General features: G+C 28.4%; 1 protein-coding gene across 3 annotated transcripts in view; it reads left to right on the top strand.

Moving 5' to 3' along the window:
- Window positions 1–663: 663 nt before the first annotated feature.
- Window positions 664–16449, top strand: part of LOC114306451 (disease resistance protein At4g27190) — a 173605-nt gene continuing 157819 nt past the window's right edge. For 2 of the 3 annotated variants that reach the window (XM_082879297.1, XM_082879299.1), the window contains exons 1-3: window positions 664–761; window positions 958–1082; window positions 12011–12075. The gene's annotated coding sequence lies outside the window, so the exon portion shown is untranslated. Of the gene's footprint in view, window positions 762–957; window positions 1083–10536; window positions 10651–12010; window positions 12076–16449 lie in introns of those variants that run through there. The other variant, XM_082879298.1, reaches the window with a different exon arrangement.

Below are 16449 nucleotides of genomic sequence, written 5' to 3'. Positions count from 1 at the left end.
TTAAGAGCGTGTTTGGCTCTAGATAAATGTTAAGTATATCATGGTCCCCTTTTTTGGGGTTATAGGAAGTGAGATCGGATTAAGATGGATGTGGGGTCCACTAATATTGTGTTTGTTTACGAAATGGGAAAGGAGATTCACAATACTTTGGGACTATGATAGGTCTCTAGGATGAGATTAGTAATTTTTCATGGGAGATGATATTAGAAAAACAATCCCTTGGAATTAGAGGACGATTTACTATTTTGCCCTCTATTATCCTACCTAATTTACTTACTCTACTTGATTAATTTGGTCTTTTCTTTACTATTTTTTTTTATTCCACTATTTTTTACTCCATTCTTTATATCAAAATAATTTAATATAAAAATAATTTTTAATATAAAAATATAATAGTATAAAATAATATTTATACCAAAAAAAATTATATTAAAAAATAATAAAATAGTACCCAAAAAAATATATTTATGAAATATAATTTTTAATATTAAAATATTTAATGCATTTATTAGTTGGTATAAATCCAAATTTGATTATAATACAATAAGGGTATTTTTAAAATTTTACATAATTAATCTTATTCTTATTTCTCAAAATAAATAAAAACTATTATTAATCTACTATTTATCAAATAAACACAATTTTTTTAACCTCTTCCTAACAATCTCAGTCAACCTAAACGTGCGATATATATATATATATTTCTTCTTCTATTCATTACTTATTTGCAAGATCTGCAGATAGGTGAGCAAAAAGATAAGGTGAGCTATTCTTTGCTTAAATTATTGTTGTTTCGTCTCATCCTTCGTTTAAACAAACCACTATAAACTTTTACATCAAAACTTTGTCTGATAGTTATTGTTTCATTTCTCTTTTTTCATGGGTTGATCATGTTCTGTTTCAATTTGATAAATACATTTTGCAAAAGCTATAGTTTTCAATTTTTTTATTGTTAAGGTTTGGTAAGACATTAAGCTATGCAAAGCTGAAGAATACTGATTTGGAAATTCTTGTGAATCTTGTTGGTGACAAGGAAAGATATTTAAAATGTCACATGGTGCTAAAATCTTGAGATCTTAGAGGTATTTCTTTTTATTTTGCGGACTTATTTATTTAAATTATGTACTCTTTTCTATGAATATTTTCATAGATCTTCTTGGCATATCAAGACATGATTAAAGTAAAGTGTTACCTCCTTCATGATTTTTTTATATTTGTGCAGAATTTTCTTTTCTGTACACCCTTCATTCAAAGTTGAATCTCTCTATCTCACCATGACTCCAGATTGAGTAAGATTGATGGTGTTAGAATTTTATCATTCATATCTAGATCTGGTTATTCTTGACATCATTTGAGACGTAAAAATCTACCTAAGTTCCTTTTTCTTTTTCAAATCAATCTCTTTGAATCATAGATTTAGGTATGAATTTAGAAAAAGAAAAAAAGAAAAAGGTGAGACAATTGTTAATAAAATATAAGTTAATTTTTTTTTTCATTTCTCTTTTATTTTCAAATTTCTATTGAAATCTATATCCAAATACAGTGTTATTTCCTTGTTTGAAATTTGCATTCATTCAACGAAAGCTATGTTAGTATATTACATTGATAGTATGAATATGGGTGTAGTTGTGTGTCTGGACCGAATAATACTATAAATATATACTCAAAATTTTGGGAAATTTATTAGGAAATCTTATTTGAAGTATTTGTATTCTAATTAATACATAACATATTCTTGTATTCTAAGTCTTATTATTTGGACATTTGATTCACTAAATCATAATTCTCAAATTTAAGGTATTTTTTGAACAATTGTACACTTACAAAGATTTTTTAAACCCTTAACAAATTAGTGATGTGAACAGTTATATTTGACAGTGTGAATAGTGTGAATATTTACATTACGGTACATTCACACTGTTAACATTAATGCACTTTACCTTATTATTATTAAAAATATTTTAGTAACTATGTCGTTCACAAAATTTATTGGAATATAAAAAAATAATTTAAACAAAATAGATAAAAAAAAGTCGTGAATAAATATCTCAATTTTATTCAACATTATTTAAATTTATTTTATGCATGGACGTAAAAAAACACCTCTTGAATCTCCATTGTAGGTTTGAAATATGGACAAATTTCTTTTTACTTTTTTTGGACAGTAGCTTTAGTGGTCCTGCATATCCTTAAATTATGAGATTAAAATATAACTAAAAGTACAATTGTTAAATTAAAATATAATTTATCAATTTCGTTGTTAAAAATTTGAGGTCAAACTATAAATATAGATCTTGTTTCGACTTTTAAATAAATTTTGTAAAATTACTTGATAAAAAGACACCCAATAAAATTAAAGTAGAAATTGAAAAAAAAAAATTATTGTAAAAATGTCTCTCATGGGCTTTTTCATTAAGGTGGATAAAAAAGTTCTGTAAAAAAAAAAAAAAACTCTTTTTTTAGTCTTTAAACAAATCATGCCACCTTCATTATCTCTCTTTCTCTCTCTCTCACTTGCCTTGTGAAAAGATTATATTTTAACAGAATTCAATTTAAATTTTGTGTTCACATTTGTCTAACCCAAAAAAAAATATTCTCCAAAAAACAAAAACAAAAAAACATTTTTCACATAATCACTTTTTTTTTTTTTTTTTTTTTTGTGAAAATGATAGTTATGTGTTTTAATAAATATAAACATTTCTAATGATGTTACGTTTCTTAATAAATGTAAGCATTTTTTTTCATTTTTTTGTAACTTTGAGTTCAACTTTGACAATCAAAATTTTTTTTTGCCACAAATATTTTTTGACATAAAATTATTATGATTTATGGTGAGATAAAATTATGATTTATGTTACAAAATTTTAGGATATTATAAATTTTATTGTAGCAATTAGTAAATTGAATAATATAAAATAAAACATTTTTGGAGGGAGACAAACCCCCGTGGGATCTGTCACCCCCACCACACATTGCTCGAAGTCATGCTTGCATTATTGCTTTGGGTTTTGTACATTGAACTCTTTGCTTCCAGCAGAGAGTTGAAGCTTCAACTTTTCAAAAGTTGGTGGGACAAAAGTTGGGGGTAAATATGAGGAGACAAAAGTAGGTGAATAATTTGTCAAAAAAAAAAAAAATGGTGGGATAAGGTGAGTGAGTTACATACAAGTGGTACTTGCCCGGGTTATAGAAATAAAAATAATGAATCGTGAGAGATGAGTCCGGACCCTCTCTAGCTTTTTTCAGATTGGGTCACAGCATTTCATTCAAAATGTGCCGATGGAATTAGCTTAAAAAATAAAAAAACAAATTAACTCACTAACATGTCCCACCATTCTCTCACTAACAACATGTTCCACCATTTTATTAACCAAACAAGTTTATAATTTTTTTTAAAGGAAATAAAAAAACACACAGATTCGATCTGTGCATAGGTGCAAATCAAATATGTTTTTATTTTCTTTAAAACACAAATTTAGGCCAAGTTTGGTTAACCTAAAAAAGTGTATTTATTTCATCTTTTTATCTTTTTTGGGTTACATCAATCAACCTCTCCTCTCTACTTTTTCTACACATAATACAAAAAAAGTCAAAAAAGTACACTTATTTAATCTTCCCAAACTTGGCCTTAATCTATGTATAGGTGCAAACCAAATACACTTTTTCGTTATTGTATATTTTCAATAATACTAATTTTATAAAATTAGAATTTTATATTAAGAATTATATGTATATTTATATATATATATGTTTTATGAAAATAAAATGAAAACGATTAAAACGGTTTTTGAAATTTTTACTGGAAATAATAAAATCAAAATTTCATATTAAAGATTATATATATACTCTCTTCGTCCCAAAATAATAGTTCCTTTTGAAGAATTTAATTTTTTTTTGATAGCACAATTATTGCACTTTAAAAAAATTAATTTTTCAAAATTGCCCTTTGATAGTATATTTTTTTAGAGAATATTAATTGTCATAATTATACTTTTTATATTATTAATGAATTTAAAAGAATGACAAAATAGAAAATTTATATTATTTTTGTCCTTAATTTTTGAAAATAGGCTAATATTTTGAGATAATAAAAAATAAAATAAGGGACTAAATTTTGGGACAAAAGAAGTATATCTTATGAAAATAAAATAAAAAAATTAAAATAGTTTTTTTAATTTTTTATTATAAATAAGAGAGAGAGAGAGAGAGAGAGAGAGAGAATGGTGGGACGTGTTGTCAGTGAGTTAATTTTTTTTTTTTAAACTAATCTCAGCCGCACATTTTGAATGGGATGTTGTGGCCCAATCTAGATCGTTGCACGATAGGAAGGCAGGAGAGGAAATGTAACGCCCCCAAAATAATACCATTAAACCCATCAATCAAGATATGCATTGATATGTAAAAGTTCCACATTCTTCCATTTATCAGAGTTTCATTACAAAAAGTATTACATGTTAACAACAAAAGCAAATGCCCTAAAGGCTTACAGCTTTCCAAGTTAACACTTGGTTACAACAAAAGAGTACTAACTCATTTACACACTAAGCCCTTGGCTTGAATTTACATGTAATACATCAAAAAGAACTTAAACAACAAAATCTGTCCGCCTCTAGCCTCCCAAGCTATGGCCTTGGAGGTGGCATGCTACCTGTACCTGAAAAATGATATTCCCATATAGGGTGAGCCACAGCCCAGCAGAAATACACTAAACCAACCATGAACAATGACTAAAAGATTAGCAATTGATAGATGGCCAACACTGATATATCCACATAATTCACATTTTTATGCCATACGACTTATGAGTCCAAGTTACTTTTCATTTTCCCCTTTTTAACAGATAAGCATATTAGCTCCATCATCATTTCAACAGATATGTATAAAAACTATATCCCATATTCACAGGTAAGCATATAAGCTGTATCCACACTTCACAAAGATAAGCACATGAGCTCTATCTTCACTTCTCTAGACAAGCATATGAGCTGTATCTACGGAGTTCATCCCCTATCTTCTCCCAACACTATCCGGTTTAGAGGTACATCCCCCATCTTCCCCTAAACCGCGGGGTACATCCCCCATCTCCTCCTTTACACATAACGTATACAAACACATTGGTTCTATATACAATCACTCAATACATACAGTTAATGTATTCTATCAACCGTCAAATTCCATGACACATTCCATTGATTAGTTTTCGTTTGCCTAATCATCATGCATTGTCTACAACAATCACGACTATCCTCCACCGATAGCCCAAAGCAGTTATTTCTAAACAGAAAATAAATGCACAAATGGATATTCAATCAACATTTCATTCCGGTGAGTGATAAATAACTCAACTACACCCTTTAACCCCATACATTCCCAATTCCAACAATTCCATTTCATTTCCTCATTTCTCACAATTAATTATCCCAATTAATCAAATAATGTAATTAGGTCATTTTCCATAATTAACATTTCAACCCTCAGGTCCCATTTTCATCAATGATTCAACATTTATTCCATTTCTCTATGCCGAACATGCATCTAGGTTTATTATAAATAAAACCCTAACTTTTGTAAAATTACACAAAAGCCCCGAACTTCCACAAAATTACCAAACTAACCCCAACATCTCAAAATACTAAAATTTAAAGACACAATCCATAGAGAGGAGTAGGATATCCCTACCTCGAAGTTTGAGCCAAAAAGGAGATGAAGACTCGAAGATCAACGTGCTCCAAATCCAAACTTTTTCAGATTAAATCGAAGCTCTCAACGCCCTCTATCTTTTTAACAAAGGCCCTAGGCTAGATTCACACTCTAGGGAGATCAAATCTTAGAGAGAGTGTAAGTTTAGAGAGAGAGAGTCTCGGATCTAGGGTTTGAAAGAAAAAGAAAGTGAAAAACTGATGTTCAAAAACGCTACTGTCCGCTGATATAAAACACGCTCGCTCGAGCAAAGACTTTGTCGCTTGAGCGACCAGACACAGAAAACTCTCGCTCGAGCCAAGAAGTTCTCGCTCGAGCCGAAAACTCAGAAGTGCGCTCGAGCGAAAGAATGCTCGCTCGAGCCAACAACTCAAACCCTCAGGTCTGCAACCAGAAGCACGCTCGAGCGACAGACCGCTCGCTCGAGCGAAGAACAAACCAGACCGCTTGAGCGAAGAAAGCTCGCTCGAGCCAAGAAATGCAGCTCTCAGGTCCAGAACCAGACGCAATCGATCGCTCGAATGAAGCCACTCTGGCTCGACCCACCAGACACGAACTCAACTCTCGCTCGAGCGACCAACTCCTCGCTCGAGCGAAGGTCCAAAAATCTGGACAGCAACACTAGGCTCCTAAACATAACCAACCTGTAATAAACCTGCCCAACACATCCTATAACTCAAATACAAAGTAGTAACGGATGTAAATAAGACAATAATCAATTACTATCACCCACGGTCACATGTCCGGATCACTGTACAACAAGGGTAAAACCGGGATCGCTATAGGAAAGCTGGAGAGGATCCGGACTCGTGAGAGATATGCCTAGGTGGGGTGAAGAAAAAAAAAAAGAAAAAAAAAAAGGTTGACATATTAAAAAAGTGTTGTGGGTTTGAAAGAGGTAGGGCATCTCTTGGCGCTTGGGTCTTAACTTGGATAGATAGAAAAAACAAATGACCTATGAGAGATAATGAGATGAGTGTGATTAAAAAAAAAAAAAATTGGGAAGGGTGATGGGTTTAATTAATCAATTGTGGAGGACGGGTTGTGATTAAAAAAATAATTATGGATTTGGGAGAATGGAAATCTGAGAGAGAGAAAATGAGACGGGGAGCAAATAAGATGGGTTTAATAAAAAAAATGAAGAGTGGTGATGTATAGGGAGAGAGAATAGATTTCAGAGAGAAAAGAGAGAGAGAATGGGGATGAGGCCATTTTCATTTGGCCGGATGAACAGCCACCAGAGAAGAGAGACGATAAAATGAGAGAGAGAGAAGATGAGAGGCAGTGGTGGTGGGGTGGTTGGTGGTTGTGGTAGTTGGTGGGAGTGTCGCAAGAGGAGAGATGGAGGACAAAAAGGGAAGAGGTAGAGGAGAGAGAGGTTTGGGCTTAGATTTTGAGGTGAGAGAGAGCAAAGAGGTTTTGCAGAGTGATGATTTAAGAGGAGAGAGAGTGAGAGCATTTGGGCGAAAAATAAAGACATCTCAACGATTGAATTTTGGATGAGACAATCTGAATCATTGAAACAAAATATATCTCTGGTACATTTTGGACATTTTCAAAAACTTTCTTGCTATATTAGGTTTTGTTTGAGATGTGGATTGACTTTTTGGCCTCGAGTTAAAAAGTCTAGTTTGGGATGGACTTTTTGACTTTTTTTGGTTTTTCTAAGAGAAAAAATGAAATGATTATAATTTGGATGTGATATTTTGTCTTATTGATTTTTTTGTCTAATTTTTTTTTTGGGGGACTATTTTAGCCAAAAATCCAACCCAACTATATGCCAAATGACTGCTATATAGATTTGAGGCCCCGTTCGTTTTTAGAAGTAGAATGGAAGTGATTGATAGTGAGGGGACTAATAGTGAGGAGACTAATAGTAAGGGGATTAAGTAAAATTATGTTTATTTTGATAGTAGTTGTTAATGTGGGAATTGTTAAATTATTACCCTATAAAAGAAATATAAAATATTAAAACAAATAAAATTATGATTTTTACTTAACAAAAAATACAAAAATATTAAATAGTAATGTTTAAAAAAAATGCCCAACATGTAAATAAAAAAATCTAATTCCATGGGACTAATTTTCTAACATCATCTCCACTTCTTTCATCTCAATCCCAACACCCTAATTTTTAGAGGTAGAATGGAGGAGATTGATAGTGAGAGGATTAATAATGAAGAGATTGTTAGTGAGGGGATTGATAGTGAGGGGATTAAGTAAAATTGTGTTTATTTTGATGGTAGTTGTTAGTGTATGGATTGTTAAATTATTTTTATATAAAATAAATATAAAATAATAAAACAAATAAAAAATACAAAACATTAAACATTAATTTTTTTTTTAAAAATGCCCAGCATGTAAAAAATTTAAAAAAAATAAAAATAAAATAAAAAATTTCTAGAAAAAAATAAAACAAATAAAATAATGATTTTTACTTAACAAAAAATACAAAAAATTAAACATTAATGTTAAAAAAAATGCCCGACATGTAAAAAATAAATAAAAATAAAATTTTTTTAGTCCGCCGGACTATTTTTCTAATACTAAGTCTTGGAGGCCCTCCAACTCCCCTTGGGGAGCCCAATTCTAATCCGGAGCTCACTATCAATCCCCTCCCCATCTCTCAAAACAAACACAATATTAGTAAGTCCTACCTCACTACTAATCCCAATTCTCCCTCTAACTCTCCAAGCAAACGGGGCTATAGGATTATAAATTTCCTTTCCATCTCTCAAAACAAATATAACGTATGGTGCGTTTCACTTCCATCTCAATTCCACACTTGTCTTCCAAAACAAATGGGGTCTGAAGACTATCAAGTTTTGGAAGGCCACGATAAGCTATGTTTGGGATTCCAAAAGTTCGCTTTTAAGTATTTTTGTGTAGATAAGTTTAAAAAAAAAAAAAAAAATTATTGATAAAACGTAGTCACATAATTTTTGTATATTTTTTTAAAAAATAAATAACAAATATAATTTAAAAAATATATCGTTAATTTTTTAAAGATGGATACATTAAAATTATATAATTATATTTATTGAATTAATATAATTTTTTCAAAAATAATCTAAACACAAGTACTTAAAAATAAATAATTCAAATTAACGAAACGGAAGTTGAGGGGGACTCACAAACCAAAAATTCGACGGTTTAATCCTATAATCCTTTAGATGACTAGAGAGATGTCAAGGGATATGTACAGAAGCATATTTTGAAGGCGGAGGCCGACGCGATCGGCGGAGGCGACGCGATCGGCGGCGGGAGGCGCAGGCGATGCGACCTCTCTCTCTCTTTCTCTCCCTCTCCCTCTCTCTCTCTCTCTCTTCCTCTGCATTGCAGAGGTCGAAAATGGCGGAAAAAAAGAAAGAAAAAAAAAAAAATCGGAATGCCCAAAACGACGTCGTTTTGGGCATTCGGGGCATTCGAGCCAGGCATTTCGGGCCCTCAAACATTTTCCTATATCTTATATTGTAATAGTAACTGCACTCTCTTTTTGAAAATTTTTATCTTCTTTGGTTTCAATTTTTTAAATTCAATTTTTTAGATATTGAGTTATTTATTTTATTTTTTATATTTTTTTGTTTTTAATAACTTTTTTTCAATATTTTAAATAATTTTTTTACTTTTTAGATACACTTAATATAAATACAATTAAAAAGTATAATATTTATAAAAAAAATTATAAAAAATTAATACCAAAAATAAAAAAATACAAAAATTCAGTATATATTTTAATATTTTTATGTATTTATTGATTATTTAAATATTTTCTTACAAATATTTTATTTTTTAGGTGCATCTAATTACCTAAAATATTAAAAAAATTCATTAAAAATAAAAAACTCAAAAATAAAAAACTCAATTTAAAAAAAAATTGAATTAGAAAATTGGAGCTAAACAAATTTGTTAGAATAAGATCAAGTCCATATAAAAAGACGTTCAAAATTTAAGTCCCTTGGTTATTAAATTGGGAGCTAGCTTCTTTTCCGGTCCATAATTTGGATTGGAAATCATTGTTTGAGACTACGGATCCCATCTCAATGTCGAACCATTCATTTTATTAGGTACTTTATGTACATTATCCATACAAAAAATTACATCGATTCGATAATTATTTTTTTCGCTTTTGTAATGAATAAATAAAAAAAACAAATGAACTATTTTAAAAATATAATTGTTGTCCATTTTTTTGTTGACAAACACGATAAATTGAATAAATTACGATTATCGGATCAACTTAATTATTTAAAAAAAAATGATATAAGAAGTGTCGAACAAAATGAACTATTCGAATAATTGAACCAATACACTTGATGCACTTCACAATCTAGACTAGTTCCATACAATCCAAATTATGAACCAGAGAAAATTCATCTTCTTTAAATTTTGAGAGCTGAGATCCACACTTTATACGTCTTTTTCTCTCACCCCAAACTTATACCAAATCTTTCCATGAGCCGTCTTGCTAGTCCCGATTAATCCACCAACTCGATCAATGCTCGTACACCTGTCACTCTATATCCAAATTTAAAATGTTAGAAACACTAAATATTTTACTTAATTTTTTACAAAATATTCACATTAGATGGGTTTCACATGAGGGTGGATCTCACCCCCTCATGTGGTTAAATCTTTGGTAAACTTTTTGTATGCCTAACATTGCTCACGGTGCTAAAATCTTGGAATCTCAGTAGTATCATTTTTTTTTTTTTATTCTGCAGACTTACATCTTTAAAAGGAATGATTTGTCTCATGTTGAAATTTCAACTGGATCACATAGTTAAGATTTTTTACCAACCAAAGTTAATCAACGGAGTTCTCTTACAAGTCAGAATTAATGAAAGGGTTCAACTAGAGCATGAGTTAGAATACTGGGCCAAGGAATTTCACAATTTCATTAAAAAATCATGTCATTTGGTCCATGGTGGGGAAAATTGCAATTCTATGGTATTGATCTATAATTTTTATGATACTACATAGTTGCATTGTCATGAATTTCCTTGGCCTTGACATGCTTCAAAATAGATCTATTCATTATTTTTCTATAGGTTTATTTGTTGTTGTTTTTTTTTAAATTTATTTTTTATTTTTAATATTGATCTTTTTTTTAAAGATCTTGAAAAGACAAACACAATTGGTTTGTTTTTCAGAAAAATTTTTGAGAAAAATTCTCTACAAACAAATTTTCAAGAGTAATCAAACTAAACAAATTTTTTTCAAAAAAATCTCAAAATTTTGTTTGGTTACCTACTTTTCAAAATCACACACTCTCTCTCATACACATCAAATCAATCACTTTTTTTAAAACTCTCTCCCCAAAACAATTTTTCAAAACCATTTCTGAAAAAAGACAAACCAAACAAGTTTTCGTACTTTTTATCTCAAAAATTACTTTACAAACACAAACCAAACATACCCAAAAATATGATTTTATTAAAAATTGATATATGTAGTAAAATTTATGACATCTTAAAATTTTATGAACACTACGCATAGAAAGGTAAATATGTCAAAAAAATTCTTTGCCATAAAATGTTTAGACTTGCAAATGAGAAAGTGTTGTGCATGTCAGCTTGTAACTAAGAAAAACCAAAATTTGGGTCTCTGCCACAAAACAATCAATGAGCGGGACTGTTGACCAATTTTTCCTACATTTATTCATTTTTCTTGTGATTGTTTAATAACTAATGTAAGTAAATTTCTCCTTTATAAAAGTTAAATTTATTTTGTTTGATACACTTTTGTTTTTTTTTAATCTCGTTTTGCTACACTTATCAGCCTTCTAATAATTTTTTTGACTTCTTCCTTACATCTTAATATATGGACATGAGTACAATAGGGGGTTGAGAATCCATATAAGGTGGAGCAAAAGTTATAGAATTATGGCTTATCTTCTTTGACATCAAAGATCAAATAACTCAATTTTTTGATTAGCAAAATAAAATCTACATTAATAAAAAATACTTGTATTCTCAAGAAATAACAAAAACTCTCTTATTGTGATTGTTAACATAATAACTCTTAATTTTGTTTCCTTCTACTGCAACAATATTCATGTAGTGAGATTCTGTTTCTGCATTATTTCAAGCTCATTTTTCTAGGTTTGTGTAATAGATTTGTGAGCATTTTGGATTTGCTCAATTCTAGTGATATTGAACCATATATGTATTTTTAAGTGATATCTAGGTAGTATGTGGAAATACATTTCACCAAATGCTCCCACATATGTTTTTGTCTCGAGATAGATTGCAAGCTTATCTCATAAAAATGTATCTACTCATTAATTTTTGTTGTTGTGGACAAACAGATCTCTTGCAAGCTTATCTCAATTCATGATTTGGTGAATGTATTCTACAATTTCTTTAAATAAAGGTAACTTCTGTCTACTGTAATCTTCAATTCTTGTTCTCAAACTTAAATGCACAAGTTCTAAACTATGTTTGATCAACTAATTGGATTAAAGACAAAATTCATTTATATGGTCAGAAAGGTTCTATATGATTTTGGATTAAAATACAATTGTTAATTTTTCCATCCACAGTAACGGAAGGTGTATCACGCACACTGTTTTTTAAAATGACTTGATTATAAAAAAATAAATTGAAATTAACACAATAAAGAGACAATTTTATCTCGATCTTCTCCAAACCTAAAATTAAATTAAGATGTAATTAAAATAAAATAAATATATAATTATGGATTGACCTAAAATATAAAATATAATGAAAGAGTGATTTAAAATATAATTAAATTAACATATAAAATAAATAATTATTAAGGATTGATCTAAAATATGATTAAATTAAAATTAGATTAAGATGTTAGGAATTACAATAAATAATTAAGGATGTATGATTAATTGTGATCTAAACTATAATTAAATTAAAATTAGATAAAAATAGGAATTATAATAAATAATTAAGGATTTTACGATTAATTTTGATTTAAAATATAATTAAATTAAAACTAGAGTAAAAATTAGGAATTATTATAAATAATTAACAATTTATGATTGATTATGATTTAATTGAATTGATTTTAGAAATTATAAATTATGTATATGAGAGAGGAAAAAAAGAATATATATATAAATTATGTATATGAGAGAGGAAAAAAAGAATATATATATATATATATATATATATATATAAAAGACATAAGATTTACGATTATTACAATCATTTCATATTTATAATTAATGAAATAAGGGTCATATGTTGGTCCAAAATTAGATGGGGCCTTTCTAACTATATTTTAACAATAGGAGAGCTAAAATGTTCCAATCTCAAATCACGAAGAAGAAAATATAATGTTAATTTGGTAATGACCATAGAATACAAAATTATGAAATATTGGAGTCAATAGATTTTCGGCCAAGAGGGTGAACAAACCAATTTTAATTTCAAATTGTTCTTTTTTATTTTTTTGGATAAATAATTTCAAATTATTCTACTTTCAATTCGCCAATTAAAAGTTTGTCTTATTTTGTTAGGATTAATAGTGAAAATCACAAAAAATCACGAGTAAATTACACTTTGCATCCCTATATTTTGCACTAAATTTCACTTTGATCCCTACATATGAAATCGTGACAGTTAACCCCCTGTACTTTTGGTCAAATTCTACTTTAGTCCCTATACATGAAATCGTGTCAGTCAACTCCCTGCACTTGGTCAAGTGTCAATGTCCCATTCTGTTACTATATTGTTTAAGTCTTTAATAGGAATTCAGTCTTATGATAAATATGTGACTACAAAATGAGGATAAGAGAAGAAAATTATCCATATTTTCCACCAATACATACTTTGTCTCACGTGATAAACATGTAAGAAAATTAGGACAAAAAGTAAAGAAAACATAACTCTTTTCAAATAAATAAAGGTAGCAGAGAAATTAAAAAAAAGGAAAGAGGAATATTCTATCGTTATTGTGAAAAACAGAGTTTTGTGATTTCTATTTCTACAAAAAATCTTAATATGTCCCTTTAATTGTTCATAATTTATGTTTTGTTTTAATCGAATATAGACAAAATATGATGTAAATTTTGGGATGTGTATAGCCAGGAAATGTGCATGATTTTCCTCCTTTGCTCTTATTTTGTAGTCACATGTTTGTCGTATTACTGACCTTTATTAAAGATTTATATGGTAGAGTAACAAAATGGAGACATTGATACTTGACTAGAAATGTAAGGGTTGACTATCATGATTTCATGTGTAGGGACCAAAAGATCTGACTAGAAGTGTAATGGCTTGATTGTCATGATTTCATATATAAGGGCTAAAGTGGAATTTGGTGCAAATTCCAAACTGCAAGGGTGCAAATTATAATTTACCTAGGAATTTTTAGAAAATACAAATATTCACACATTCAATAAATTAGAAAAATGTAAAATTTTAAGAAGTGAATATTTTTAAATGCATTCATACTGACTTTCGTACTTTCTAAATAATATCTTAATAATTAAAAGTATAAATGTTCAGATTTACAACTTCCACACTTATTACAAAATTCACACTATTATAATGCAAGGAAGATGAGTCTCATGACAAAATATTTCTCAAAAGTATGAAATTTTATAAGTGATTTTTTTTTCACAATTTCAAATTCTAAAAAAGTGTATATTTTTTTTTTCATTTTACATAATTTTGTATTTAATTGAGAACGATTTGACTGAGTAGTTATAAAAAAGGGATTAAATTCATTTTACCTTTTATGATTTAAATATAGTTAGAAAATTCCCAAGTGATTTTGGAGGATTAAAGTGTCGTTAATTTGTTCATTCAAATTGATGGAAGGTGTATTACACACAATATTTTAAATTGGGTTTAGTTTTTTGAAAAAATAACATGAAATTAATATGGTAGAGTAACAAAAGGGAGACATTGATACTTGACTAGAAATGTAAGGGTTGACTATCACGATTTCATGTATAGGGACCAAAAGATTTGACTAGAAGTGTAATGGCTTGATTGTCATGATTTCATATATAAGGGCCAAAGTGGAATTTGGTGCAAACTGCAAACTGCAGGGGTGCAAATTATAATTTACCTAGGAATTTTTTAAAAATACAAATATTCACACATTCAATAAATTAGAAAAATGTAAAAATTTAAGAAGTGAATATTTTTAAATGCATTCAACTAACTTTCGTACTTTCTAAATAATATCTTAATAACTAAAAGTATAAATGTTCAGATTTACAACTTCCACACTTATTACAAAATTCACACTATTATAATGCAAGGAAGATGAGTCTCATGACGAAATATTTCTCAAAAGTATGAAATTTTATAAGTGAATTTTTTTTCACAATTTCAAATTCTAAAAAAGTGTGTATTTTTTTTTTCGTTTTACATAATTTTGTATTTAATTGAGAACTATGAAATTTTATAAGTGAATTTTTTTTTCACAATTTCAAATTCTAAAAAAGTGTATATTTTTTTTTTTCATTTTACATAATTTTGTATTTAATTGAGAACGATTTGGCTGAGTAGTTATAAAAAAGGGATTAAATTCATTTTACCTTTTATGATTTAAATATAGTTAGAAAATTCCCAAGTGATTTTGGAGGATTAAAGTGTCGTTAATTTGTTCATTCAAATTGACAGAAGGTGTATTACACACAATATTTTAAAATGGGTTTAGTTTTTTTAAAAAATAACATGAAATTAATATGGTAGAGTAACAAAAGGGAGACATTGATACTTGACTAGAAATGTAAGGGTTGACTATCACGATTTCATGTATAGGGACCAAAAGATTTGACTAGAAGTGTAATGGCTTGATTGTCATGATTTCATATATAAGGGCCAAAGTGGAATTTGGTGCAAACTGCAAACTGCAGGGGTGCAAATTATAATTTACCTAGGAATTTTTTAAAAATACAAATATTCACACATTCAATAAATTAGAAAAATGTAAAAATTTAAGAAGTGAATATTTTTAAATGCATTCAACTAACTTTCGTACTTTCTAAATAATATCTTAATAATTAAAAGTATAAATGTTCAGATTTACAACTTCCACACTTATTACAAAATTCACACTATTATAATGCAAGGAAGATGAGTCTCATGACAAAATATTTCTCAAAAGTATGAAATTTTATAAGTGAATTTTTTTTTCACAATTTCAAATTCTAAAAAAGTGTATATTTTTTTTTTTCATTTTACATAATTTTGTATTTAATTGAGAACGATTTGGCTGAGTAGTTATAAAAAAGGGATTAAATTCATTTTACCTCTTATGATTTAAATATAGTTAGAAAATTCCCAAGTGATTTTGGAGGATTAAAGTGTCGTTAATTTGTTCATTCAAATTAACGGAAGGTGTATTACACACAATATTTTAAAATGGGTTTAGTTTTTTGAAAAAATAACATGAAATTAATACAACAAAAAGATTAATATGTTAATTAAAATAAAATAAAATACAATATAATTAACGATTAATTTAAAATATAAAATATAACTAAATATTTTAAGTAAGAATATAAAATACATAATAATTAGAAATTGATCTAAAATATGATTAAATTAAAATTAGATTTAAAATTTAGCAATTACAATAACTAATTGAATATTTAAGATTAATTGTAATTTAAAATATAATTAAATTAAAATTAGAATAAAAAGTTAAGAATTACAATAAATGATTCAGAATATATAATTAATTGTGTTTTAATTGAGTCAAGAGTAATTCTATCTCGTTAGGTATATATATATATATATATATATATATTTT

This window comes from Camellia sinensis, chromosome 7 (genome assembly GCF_055761805.1).
Source record: "Camellia sinensis isolate YWXY chromosome 7, ASM5576180v1, whole genome shotgun sequence".
Lineage (NCBI taxonomy): Eukaryota > Viridiplantae > Streptophyta > Magnoliopsida > Ericales > Theaceae > Camellia > Camellia sinensis.
Note: the sequence above shows the minus strand (reverse complement) of the source record. Positions and strands in the feature narration are given on the sequence as shown.